Genomic DNA, 13,183 nt, shown 5'->3' with positions numbered 1-13,183 from the left:
TCCAAATATCATTTGCATTTTTCTCACAACCTAACTTCATCCAACCATTCTGTGTGGCTTCTGACACATTTTCCTGCAACTGTTTCAGTTCATCCCACGTATCTGTGACTTTCATCAACAGTGCAAAATAACTCTCCTCCTCGGACTCACAAGTGAAACCTCCATTAAATGAACAGGCTAACAGAGTGCAGTACCTGGCTACTGAGTCAGCATATCGATTGCCCATGGCAACATATCTGCTTCCTCTTTGATGTGCTAAGCACTTTACCACAGCAATCTTTCCTGGCAACTGCAGAGCATCCAGTAGGTCTTTAACGTGCATCCCATTCTTTATAGGAATTCCTGAAGATGTAAGAAAGCCTCTCTGTGACCACAACTGTCCAAAATCATGGATTACACCAAACCCATACTTGCTGTCAGTAAATATAGTGACTCATTTGAGCAGTAAAACTGCATCCTGTAGTAAGAGTGATCAGTTCAGCAACTTGGACAGAAAAGACTTTTTGAAGCCAGGAAGCTTCGACCACATCATTTATTGTGCACACAGCATCTGCTGCTCTGAGTGTGCCATCATTACCTGGCTTCAAGCTAGCTACACCACTGGATTCAAGCTAGCCTGGCTGATGAAGGGTGATGCTCTGAAACTGGTCCCAGGATGCTTGTTTCTGGTCCAGGGAGGACCTGGCTTGGCAGTTAGGGCTGGACTGTTCCCATAAGGAACGGAGTCAAGACTGATTTGCATATGGCTGGGTCCAAACTGGGGTGGTGTGGTGAGCAAAAGAATGATGGATTAAACCCAGATCCTTGTGACTGGGAGTGAATGTTTGCATTGTTCACCATTCCGTCCATCAATTGTTTCTTTTGCATATTCTCAATCCAAATAACTTACTAACATATCCACCACTCAAACTAGGGGCATACTTAAGTTGCAGGCTGGCGCGAGCGCACCCTACTGCATTCTCCTGAGGCGTGAGCCGGGAGAGACGCTGTATTGTTTGCCACAATTTTAGCATTTTCTGCACTGACGTTCCTTTAAAAATTAAGTTTTTACCTTGATCACTGGTGTTCTGCGGGGTGTTATTCCTTGTTTGCACGCTATCGTTACCCGGAAACAGCGCAGAAGCGTGGGATCAGTGTATGCACTCTGTGCATGCGCGCTGACGCTGTAGGCTGCTGAGGGGGTGTGCCGAGCAAAGGACCTATCACGCAGCACTAGGGGCATACTTAAGTTGCAGGCTGGCGCGAGCGCGCCCTACTGCATTCTCCTGAGGCGTGAGCCGGGAGAGACGCTGTATTGTTTGCCACAATTTTAGCATTTTCTGCACTGACGTTCCTTTAAAAATTAAGTTTTTACCTTGATCACTGGTGTTCTGCGGGGTGTTATTCCTTGTTTGCACGCTATCGTTACCCGGAAACAGCGTGGGGGCAGTGTATGCACTCCGTGCATGCGCGCTGACGCTGTAGGCTGCTGAGGGGGTGTGCCGAGCAAAGGACCTATCACGCAGCACTAGGGGCATACTTAAATTGCAGGCTGGCGCGCGCTCGTAGCGGGCGCGCCAAAGGCGCGCCAAAGGCGTGCCTAGGGCAAGCCCAGCTGCGCCCGTCCGCGCTCGTGCCGCGCTCAGCGCCTGCCATGCTGCTCATTACCCCCCCCAGGTGAGAAGGGTATGGTCTAGAGATCAACTGCTTGAGCTGTCCAATTCAGACTGCTTAACGCCCACTTGTTTTGCGTTAGATAGGCTGTTGATAGGAGGAAGAAGGTATTCTAAGTCGCAGTGTGGATCCTACAAATTTAATCTAAATAGATTATCCCGGATGGAAAGTAGTGGCTCTGACTCTCATGAAGAACTGCCGCATGTTGATCCTCCATGCAATGCTAAATGTGAACAACACATTAAGGCTGCTCTGATTAACTGCAGGTCCCTCCTGAAACACGCCGCTGAAATCTGGCTGCTTCTAAAAACCTATGAGTGGGATTTGCTGTTTGTGACAGAAACATGGTTGAGAGAAAGCTCAAACCCTGACATCTGTCTAGCCATTCCCATGGGTTACAGAATGGTTACGGTTAACAGAGCAGATAATAGGCTTGGGGGAGGCCTTGCCATAATTCTAAGGGAGGACTGGGAAATCTCCCATAAGAAAATTGAAGACCTGGGGCCTATAGAGGCCATGTCCTTCCATATCAAATTTTCTAAACACCATTCGATGGCAGGGTTACTGATATACAGACCCCCAAATACCGCTGCCTCCTACTGGCCATTATTGTTTGATTGTATCGCAAACCTTTCGGTACGATACTCCAATCTCACCGTGCTAGGAGACTTCAATGTACATATGGACATGGCGAATTGTTCCTTAGCCACCTTATTAGGAGATGCTTTAAAAAGTTTAAATCCGATGCAAAAAGTTCAATCCTCCACTCATGTTGCAGGCCATGTTTTGGACCTTACCTTTACCAATAATATGGCCATGAAAGTGGAAGAGCCTATACCTATTACTTGGTCGGACCACATGTTGGTCACATTCATGATGGGACTTAAGCGTTCTGATAATTACAGTAAGCCCACTCTAGAAAACAGAAAGATTTGGAGGAAGGTTACACCTGCTTCAATGAGCGATGAACTATTTAATACTTCTCCTGTTCTTTCTGGGAATCCGACTCTTGATGCTTCCCTTTTTAACTCATGGATGATTGCCCCCCTTGACAAGATAGCCCCGATCAGACCTTGTAAAGTGCCTAGGAGTAGACCTTCAGCACCTTGGTTTACCACAGAGCTCCGGATGGAAAAAAGTCATTGTAAGAGGCTGGAGCGTATCTGGAGAAAGGACTATGAAGCATCAGCTAAAGAGATATATAAGGCAGCTTTGAGAAAATTTCATACCTTGAAACGCAGGACCATGAGAGACTTTATGGCAAAACAAATTGTGGAGGCAGACAACTCTCCAAGGGAGATCTTTAGGATAGTGGAGAGTTTCATGAAACCTCAGGTTCTAAAAAGTACGGTTCCACCGTCTCTCTCATTGTGTGAGGAATTGGCTTCATTTTTCCACAATAAAATTATGACCATTTATTCGACCTTTCCAACTGTGGATAAGCTGGACGTGGCGACAGACGTCACTTCAGAAAAATGGTCAGACTTTCGTCAGGTTGAGAAGGAAGTATCCTTGAAGGAACTAATGAAAGTCCGGTTCCCCTTTTGACCCTTGCCTGGCCAGAGTCCTTAAACTTCTAGCCCCTATAGTCAATAACACCTTGAACACTCTTTGGAATACTTCTCTGGAAACTGGAATTTTTCCATCTGACTGGAAGAGAGCCTTTGTTCGACCTATCCTCAAAAAAGAGGATGCGGACCCGACAGAGTTGAAAAACTTCAGACCTATTTCTCTGCTGCCGGCTCCAGCAAAAATTTTGGAAAAAGAGGTCCAGAGGCAGCTCTCGGACTTCCTTGAATCCAATAACCACCTTCATGACTCCCAGTCAGGCTTTAGGGCTGGATACAGCACTGAGACAGCTCTTCTAGAGGTGGCTGAGTCAATACATGAAACCATGGATTCGGGAAACTGTGCAATGCTCGTGTTGTTAGATCTCTCGGCGGCATTTGACACGGTTTCCCATAAGATCCTCCTGAACAGGCTTCATCATTTAGGAGTTACTCGAACCGTGTTACGCTGGTTTCAGTCGTTTCTGGAAGATAGATCACAGCAGGTCTTTCTACATCCCCATGTCTCCAGTTCTAAGGCTATGTCACAAGGGGTCCCACAGGGCTCGGCATTGAGCCCGTCACTTTTCAATGTGTATCTTGCCCCTTTAGCATCTATTGTGGAAAAATGGGGTGTTCGTGTTGTCTCGTACGCAGACGACACACAACTTATTTTTTCCTTTAAAGAACAAAGCAAGAATGCCTTCACGAATTTCAGGCAGTGTCTTCTGAATATTTCCTCCTGGATGACAGATAACTGCCTGAAATTAAACACGGACAAAACTGAGATTCTATTCTTTAATCATTCCCTTCCACCTCAAACCGAGCTTTGGTGGCCAGCAGAATTAAATCCACCTCCGATTCCGGTTAACTCGGCAAGGAATCTGGGTTTTAGGTTTGACTCCCAACTGACAGGCAAGGCCCAAATAACGCACATTTCCTCTCAGTGTTTCTGGAAACTGAAGGCACTGCGTAGATGTCTTCACTTCCTTCCTATGAACTGTAGGAAGATGGTGGTCTATGCTCTCATCACCTCCCAGCTGGACTACGCCAACAGCCTCTTTATTGGTCTCCCTGACTATCTTATGAGGCGACTTCAGCGGATCCAAAATGCAGCAGCCAGGCTCATTAGAAATGTGCCCCTACGCTATCACATCACTCCCCATCTGCGCAATCTGCATTGGCTCCCTGTGAGGAAGAGAGTTATGTTCAAGGTTCTGGTTTTAGCTCACAAAGCTTTAAGAGGGGTAGGTCCTCTCTATCTGAAGCGAAGGCTCCAGAAATATCAGAACACCAGAACTCTCAGATCCAACAATCTTAACCTCCTGGTCACTCCTCGCTTTAAAAAACGCAAGGACGGGGGGACGTGCTTTTTCCGTGAGAACTGCGATCTTGTGGAACACACTGCCCAATGACCTTCGGCAGATTAGTGCGGAACTGCCTTTTAGGAAGGCTCTTAAAACCTGGCTGTTTGGCCTTCCATAGTAACTACCTCATCCTTAGTCTCTCTCTTTGACCTCCCTCATTGGATGGATGCTAGCGCCGGGACACCTCCGTTGGAGGTAGCTGTTGCGCTCTATAAATGCTAATAATAAATTACTTTCATGTTTCGCCATACTAATTTAACAGTAATCCTTATGGGTTCCAGAGTAGCATGCTACTTGCCAATAAAACGCTTCAAAACCCCATCAAGGGGTAGCAAGCGCTATATAAATACAAACCTCTTTCCCTCTTCTATCCCGTAACCTACCCTTTTCTATCCAAATAACTGAATAACATATCCACCACTCAAATTACTTCATATTTCACTATACTAATTTTCAACACTAATCCCTTATGGGTTTCGGAGTAGCGTCCTACTCACCAGAAAAGCGCCCATTAGGGGTAACAGGTGCTACATGAATGCAAACCTTTCTTTCCTTTTATCCCTCCGCTATCCTTCTCACTCCAAATAACTGACTAATATCCACCACTCAAATTACTTTAATATTTCACCATACTTATTCAGCACTAATCCTTTATGGGTTTCCGGAGTAGCGTGCTTCAACACCCCATCAGGGGTAACAAGCGCTATATAAATACAAACTTTGTATTTCTCTTTTATCTTTCTGCTATCCTTCTGAATCCAAATAACTGTCTAACCTATTAACCACTTAAAATGTACTTGCATGTTTCACTATACTAATTCAACACTAATCCTCTATGGGTCCAGGAGTAGCGTGCTACTTGCCGAAATAGCACTTCGAAACCTCGTCAGGGGTAGTAAGCACTATATAAATGCAATTACAATACAATACAATATTTCGCCCTAAATGGGGAAGGGTATGCCCAGACGTGGGTCCCGGGCTCACTACACCACTGGATTCAAGGTAACCTGGCTGATGTAGGGTGATGCTTGTTTCTGGTCCAGGGAGGACCTGGCTTGGCAGTTCGGGCTGGACTGTTCCCATAAGGAACAGGGTCAAGACTAATTTGCATATGGCTGGGTCCAAACTAGGGTGTTGTGGTGAGCAAAAGAATAATGGATTAAACCCAGATCCTTGTGACGGGGGGTGAATCTTTGCATTGTCCAGCATTCCGTCCATCAATTGTTTCTTTTGCATTTGTCGCCCTAAGTGGGAAGGGTATACCCAGACGTGGGTCCCATGCTCACTACACCACTGGATTCAAGCTAGCCTGGTTGATGAAGGATGATGCTCTGGAACCGGTCCCAGGATGCTTGTTTCTGGTCCAGGGAGGACCTGACTTGGCAGTTCGGGCTGGACTGTTCCCATAAGGAACAGGGTAAGACTGGTTTGCATATGGCTGGGTCCAAACTGGGGTGGTGTGGTGAGCAAAATAATGATGAAACAAAGCCAGACCCTTGTGACTGGGGGTGAATGTTTGCATTGTCCAGCATTCCGTCCATCAATTGTTTCTTTTGCATATCATTACCTCACAAGCATGAGCCACAAACAAATAACACATGATCAGGCTCAATCAGAAGTTAATCCTTAATGAAAGGGCGGGGTTTGGTACACAATTCCATGACATTTAGACAGTCGTGTTCACTTTCATCACAATTATCATCATCATTTACAGGCAATAACGTTGAAGGGTTCAAAACTGTGCAATGTTTCAAAACAACATTGTCTGATGAGAGGATAGTGTGTTAACCTATTGTGGGTCAGGCAATTGGTCTTTGTTCTTGTTAATAACAACTCCACAGAGTGTGGGACCATGACGGTTAGTGGTTATCCCATCACTATACTCTTACTCTTTTCCAGACTAGCACTTACCATGGTCACTGCTTTAAGGCAACCGGGAAGTTCTGCCACTACAGGGTCAAGGGTGGTAGAGAAGCAGGCAACAGGCTTTTGAGATCCTCCATGGGTGTATGTCGAAATCGAGAGAGCACACCCATCTCTCTCACAGCAAAATAGCATGAATTATTTTGCATAGTTTGACATTTCTAGTGCCGGGGCACAACAGCTTCTCTGTCAGCTCTAACATTTGCTTTTGTACATTCATTGTCCCATAGAATCATATCAGACACATCTCTGTGTGGCAGCCTCAGTAGAGGCATTGCCACCAAGGAAAAGTTTGGTATCCACTGTCTACAGTAGCCAACTATTCGCAAAAACATTGTGATTTCTTTCTGAGTTCTTAGTGGACTCGTCTGCAAGATTGCTTCCACTCTTTCTGGTGCCACTTTCATAGCTCCCTTCACAATAATGCTTCCCAGATGTTTAACTTCTTTTTGACAGTTCTGCAATTTTCCTGGAGACACTTGAATAGAGTGGATTTGTGTGGATTTTTCAGGGTTTCTAAATTTCTTTTTAGAATCTGGTTAAAGATAGATGGACTCTCTGTTTACCCTTGTCGTACATGGCAGCATGTTAATTCCTTCTACTGGCAGACAAAAGAAAATAGAAATTGGCTTTCTTCATGCGATGGCACTGAGAAGAAAGCCTGACATAGGTCAATTACGATAAACTATTCTGCAGTACATGGAATTTAGAACAATATGGTAGCCTGATTCAGAACCACGGAACAACAGGGCACTACAATTTCATTTATCCTTCTTAAATCCTGAAATATCCTATATTTACTATTGGGTTTTTGTAAACTCATAATTGGTAAGTTACATGGACTTCCAATTAGTTCTTTCAAGATTCCTTTTGTAACATGTCATCTATCACTGGTTGTATTTCTGCAACTGTCTCTGGGGTCAAATAGTGTGGAGGTGCACTGGGGTAGGTCACATTTGGTTACACTGTAATTCGGACTGGTTCTACACATTTAATTTGTCAAATGCCATTCCCTGTAAACTCCCAAACTTTGGCATTCACTATTTCTTTCAGATCTTCTGGTAAATCATCAATAGTTAGCAAAGGTAATATTCCTGTCTCAATCTGCTGTCTGATTAATTTAAAATCCACATCCTCATCATGTGTCTGGAACACCACGTCATACGGCATACAGTAAATAGTGCAACCTAACTTGCACAACAAATCCCTTCCTAACAAATTCACAGGACTTGAATTGCAAACAGCAAGTTGGTGCTTTTCTTCGAATTAACTATCTTTTCTGGAACCATTTCAGAAACGGGATTTTTGATTTGTTTATTTATTACTCCCACAACTTGGATACTTTTCCCCGAGAGAGGGAAGTCTGGGACTTCCACTGTTCTAACCATGGACCTGGAAGCACCAATATCAATGAGAAATGATACAGGTTGGCCATAAACCTCTGCATCTACATATGGACCACTGAGGTCTACTTCTAAGGCTGTGCCAAGTACGTCATCTTTTTCCTCTCTCAGGCACCATCACTGAGAATTCTCTGAACCAGAACCATCAGTTTCGAATAACGGGAATTGCTGCAGGGTATTCTGGTTTGGATTCTGAAATTTTGGCATGACATTCTGAAACTGATTTGTATTCTTTTTTGGCATCTGGTTTAAATTAAATCTAGGATTCCCCATCGGTGCAGGTGCATTTGGCATCATCTGGATCTGTTTCTGCATTGGCATTTTCTGAGCGGGAACATTTTGCATTTGCATACCTTGCGGCACTTGCGCATTTCCTCCAGTATTTTCAGGATTATATCGACATTCCCTCTTTCAATGTCTAATTCTGTGTCAGATGTGACAAGCCGTAATCTTTTTCATAGCAGCAATATCTGATCCAGATCCTATGACCACAGGAATACCTCTACCTCTCCCCTGTGACATTTGCATTCCTCCTTGATTCCCCTGAAAAGCAGACTTTGACATACAACTCCTTGCATGTTTCCTTGGTTTCCTATAAAAGAAGGGTTCTGAAAACCTTTCTAAGCCAGCTTCGTTGTGCCAACATAAATTTCTCATTTATCTTTTTCTGCTTCATGTCTAACTCATTGCTATAGTATTTGGTTTATCTCAGGATTTCTTCGAGGGACTTATCTTGCCAACAGGTCACACTTTGTGTTTTGTGTGAACATATCTCTGGCTTCAATCCCAATACAAACTGGGACACAAAAATTCGAATATCCTTTTTCGCATGATTTTCTCATTTACTATGTTGCTGGAATACCTGCAACCATCTCGTATATTCTGTGCAGTCTCCTTTGGCTCCAGAGTTATTCTTTTAGTTTTGAGCCAATCCATATCTTTCGGATGCAATCTGACCTTAAAAAAAGTAATAACTGCTTCATACTTCTCCATCGCCATAGGAGACGGTGCATTTGTCCCAGCCACTCTCTGTGGCTCCTCTCTGGGCCACTGTACAGCAGTTTTAATTCAGCCCATAAATCAGCTGGCACTACAATGTTGAAAAACATATTCAAATCAGTCCACAGTACCTTTGAAATCTTTATGAACCTTTCTACTTGTGCATACCACTGAACCAGATTGTCCCTCAATTTGGAAGAAATGTTCGTGAATGCCGCCAAATCACTATGACTTTAAGGAACATGTACGTATGTTTCTCCTGCTATTTCTCTAAATGGATAAAGTGTCACTTAGCCCTCATTCCTTCATCTGGGATTCCTCCAATAGCTGCTTAGCTCTTTTTCTTCTCATGTTTCTTTGCCCATTTAATTTCCAATATTTTACTCTCACACCACCTGCAAATGCACTTACCCAATTATATAATATGCAATTGCAGTTCTTTAATCCTCATATTTTCAAATGCAGGGTCATCCAATTGAATCCTATAGCTTCTGTGTAGTAGCATATTTTTTATAAGATCTTTTTCATATTTCTGAGCTAGGTCAGTTAATTTGTTGTGAGTTATGGCTGCTCTTCTCATAACTTCCTTGCACAGGTACATTAATTCTTTGCTTTGATACTGTTCTAAATGTTCAAATTCTAAACATCTCCTTATTCCTTATTCCTCCAATTCAACTTTTAGTTGTGAGACATTCAGGGGCTTTTCTTATTCAACCTCTAATTTCTCAGGTGTCCCCTCATTCTCTGCCTTACTAGCTCCTGCTGTTTCATCAAACTAGGCTGGTACATATCCCTCCGCAGTCTGAACTATTTCTTCTGATGCTATTGGGGCTGTAAGTACAAGCATCCATCCGTCTATGAGTACTTGCACCGTTAGTGGTTGCTTCAAGGCACCTATCTGTGAGGTCTGTGAAGTTGGGACAAATCCTGAAGAAGATGCTTCTCCAGTAACTAACTGTGGCACTTAATATCACCTGTTACAGAAGCAGCATTAACAACAGGCCCTGGTGCTACACTGGTCACTGCAGCCGTAGAAGTCACTGTTGAAACGGCAACTTGTGGTCAAGGTGTGGCAATCTGCAATATTTGCAGGGAACGTTCAATTTAGGATGCATCTTGATGTACTGAAGCAGTTGGCACTATTGAAGTAGCGCTAGCACCTGATCCACTCTGTACTGCTGGGATCGCATGTGGTGGGGGTCTCAAAGTCAACATTTGTTCCAATATTTCATCTCCTGAATCAGTAACTGACTCATCCCCTTCTTTCGTAGTGGAATATGGCTCTTTCCCCTCTTAGTAGTCTCTGAATTAAGGACTAGATATAATCTAGTCCCTTCTATGATGGCCTTTCTCCATCTACACTGCTCTTCATCCCATCGGGCATTCGCGTAATTCTTCACTGCCCTATTAGTCCTCCTTTGATAAATTTACTTCTCCTTTTCCTGGCAACTCTTTTCCATGCATTAAATACTTCATACTGAAAGGGGCTAGGTGGTGGGATCATTTCATACAATTTTCCCTTCAAAGGATCAAGAATCCTAGTGTTAAATCTGGGGAAACTCAAAGCACCCTCCTGCTCAGTAAACCTGCTCCATTGGCGAAGTCAAGCACATGTATTTAGCCCATGTTCAGTAGTCATAATGTTTGCAGGCATACCCTCTGGAGGCGCCTCTTCAACTTTGCGTACAGGAATAGTAACATTCCCTCCTACAACATGTAAAAAAAAATTACAACATTTTGTGTTGACAGTTTAAATCTAAAACAACTCGAATAACTGAACGTTATGATTTTGCTTCGTATACATCAATTTTCTGCTAAACCAATTAAATTCCAGTTGTTATTTTTCACATTCTCTTTAACAAATCCAAATTCAAGATTCACCTTTAGGGTTCCAATCCCAGCGTGACACTGTTACGTCACCAACCAATCACAAAGTGAAAGTACAAGAACTGACCAATTCTAGCGCGAAATACTGTGATGTACAACCTCCCTCCTCGCTGCGACTCAACCTCCTTTACATTTTTCTTCATACTCGCAAAAATCTAACAAATAATCTCAAAAACATTCTTGTTTGCTCTACTAAAAGAAATGAAGCTTTCCACACATACAAGAATATTGTCAACAATCGCAAGTGAGATCATGACCAGCGTGAAATCAACCAAATCAATGCAGTTTCCCCCGTTTGTGCAGTTAGGTACACTAGCACAAACAATATTAATCAATCAAAAAAAAAAACATATTAACCCTATATTACAGGTGTTGGTGATGGTACCACACTCACCACAACTCAAAGTCTCTGCAAACAAGTTCTCAAATATTATATTGCCCTGGGATCTTTTAACTACAACGAGTCTGAAATCTTCGAACACCTTTTGAACCACCTGTCAACTATTTTCCCTCACCCACTCATTCTAATCAACATTCATTCAAACCAGAAAAATAAAACAATCACCATCACAACACATTTACCCTTACAACTTCAAACTGCAACCGACTTCGAGAACCGCTTTGGTCATTAGATTCAGGAATCGGGTCTCTATAAATTATTTCTGGGTATTATTTTATTTCTGGGTATTATTTTATAGCTCAGGATGTAAAACCTATCCCCCGCTACCAAATTTGTGACCAAGGAAATCATGTAAACATTTCCACAAGTAACTTCACCTTAACCCCTTCGATGCGTTTGACGGAGCGGTTCCGTCATGCGTGTCGGTCGCGCTGTGTGCATGCCGGAACCGCTCTGTCATGGCCCCGCCCGCGCACGGAACCTTCAGCACAGCGCGGTAATCCGCGCCGCGCTGAAGGGGTTAGAACTTATGAAGAGACCCTGGAATCTTTGTCACCATACTAGCATCACACAAAATAGGCATCATTATTTTGCATTTGATGATCATCCAATAAAGAGAGGATTGATGAAGTTTCAAAAGTTTATTTTCTCTTTGAGTCGTCAATCGTTATTTTTGCTCTTTTTATTCGGATTTGTCAAATAGATCCAATTACAGAAATTGTTGAAAATCAGTTTGGTTAGAACAAGCATAGAAAATATTCCATTCAGAATGTAATCCCTATTCTAAACTAAAGGACCTATCCTATCCTTTCGAGAACCTGTAAAGAGTTCCCTCTGGAAAAGAGCAAGCCAATTCTGGAGCAAAGTCAGATAACTAAGAAAGGTAGAATGCCCATAAAGAGTAGTTCCGGAGACTCAGCCAAGATCTCCACACAGCTGCAGTAGTAACTGTTAAGGCAGATAGAAGGAAAGAACTACAGAAGTAGCTATGATTGTCATATAGATAGAAAGTCTCCTCACTTAGAGCAAGGATAGTTGAAGAAAATCACAGTTAGCAATAGTTTATGGTAATTCCACCTAACACCATAAAGTGCTAAGAGGCATGGCATGGTCCGTGCAGCCCCCCTCCTCAGGTGGATTTCGGCCCAGGTGACCAAATGGCACAGCAATTATGAAATGGGGAAGGGGCTGCATGAACCCCCTTCCCTGGCAGATTCCAGCCCTGGGGACCCCATCCCCTGGGGTCTGACCTTTTCTTTTTTTTATTTTATTAACAGAGAAGGGGGGCCACATGGCCCCCAATTCCAGATCGATTTTCATCCTGGGGTCCTCATTCCCCAGGGCCCAGCTATTGGCACCCAATCTGCACTGGCACAAAAGTGGTAGCCTGAAGGCCTCAGCGGTCCCTGCTGGCACACCGCCTTCTGCGGGAGCCAGCATTGCTTTCACAAACAGGGAGCTGCTAAACATGCAGCTCTCTGTGTCTGAAAGCAATTTAGCTTGACAACAGGCAGGGATATAGAAGAATGCTCTACTACCAGCAAGTGAGAGCCATACTACTGCATTCTCTTCCTGGAAGCAGAGAGTTAGCTGTGGCTTGGTGGTAGTAGTTATAGCTTCCGCCTAGCCACAGCAAACAGCTATGTCCCAGGGATGGGAACCCCGGGGCATAGCAGGTGTGTGGAGTTTCTATTCAATGCTGTAGAACTCAGTGATGTCATTAGAATGACATCACTGAGAGACTCTGTGAATGCTGCCAGTTGATGAAGCTGGAGGTTACTCTATGGATGTGTACTTATCATCTTAAAGAAATAAAGGACTTAAACCACTAACCACTGCCTTTGTGGTTACTACATTTTCATGGCGACGAGGATGGCCCTTGGAGGTGGCAGTTCCCATGGCCATCTGTAGCGCGTGGAGGGGGTGGCCGCATGGCCCCCCTCCATTGCAGGTACACAGCTCCAGGGAGGTGGTGGTCCCCAGGGCAGTGGGGAGAAGCGTGCC

Source organism: Triturus cristatus, chromosome 2_1, assembly GCF_964204655.1.
Source record: "Triturus cristatus chromosome 2_1, aTriCri1.1, whole genome shotgun sequence".
NCBI lineage: Eukaryota > Metazoa > Chordata > Amphibia > Caudata > Salamandridae > Triturus > Triturus cristatus.
Note: the sequence above shows the minus strand (reverse complement) of the source record.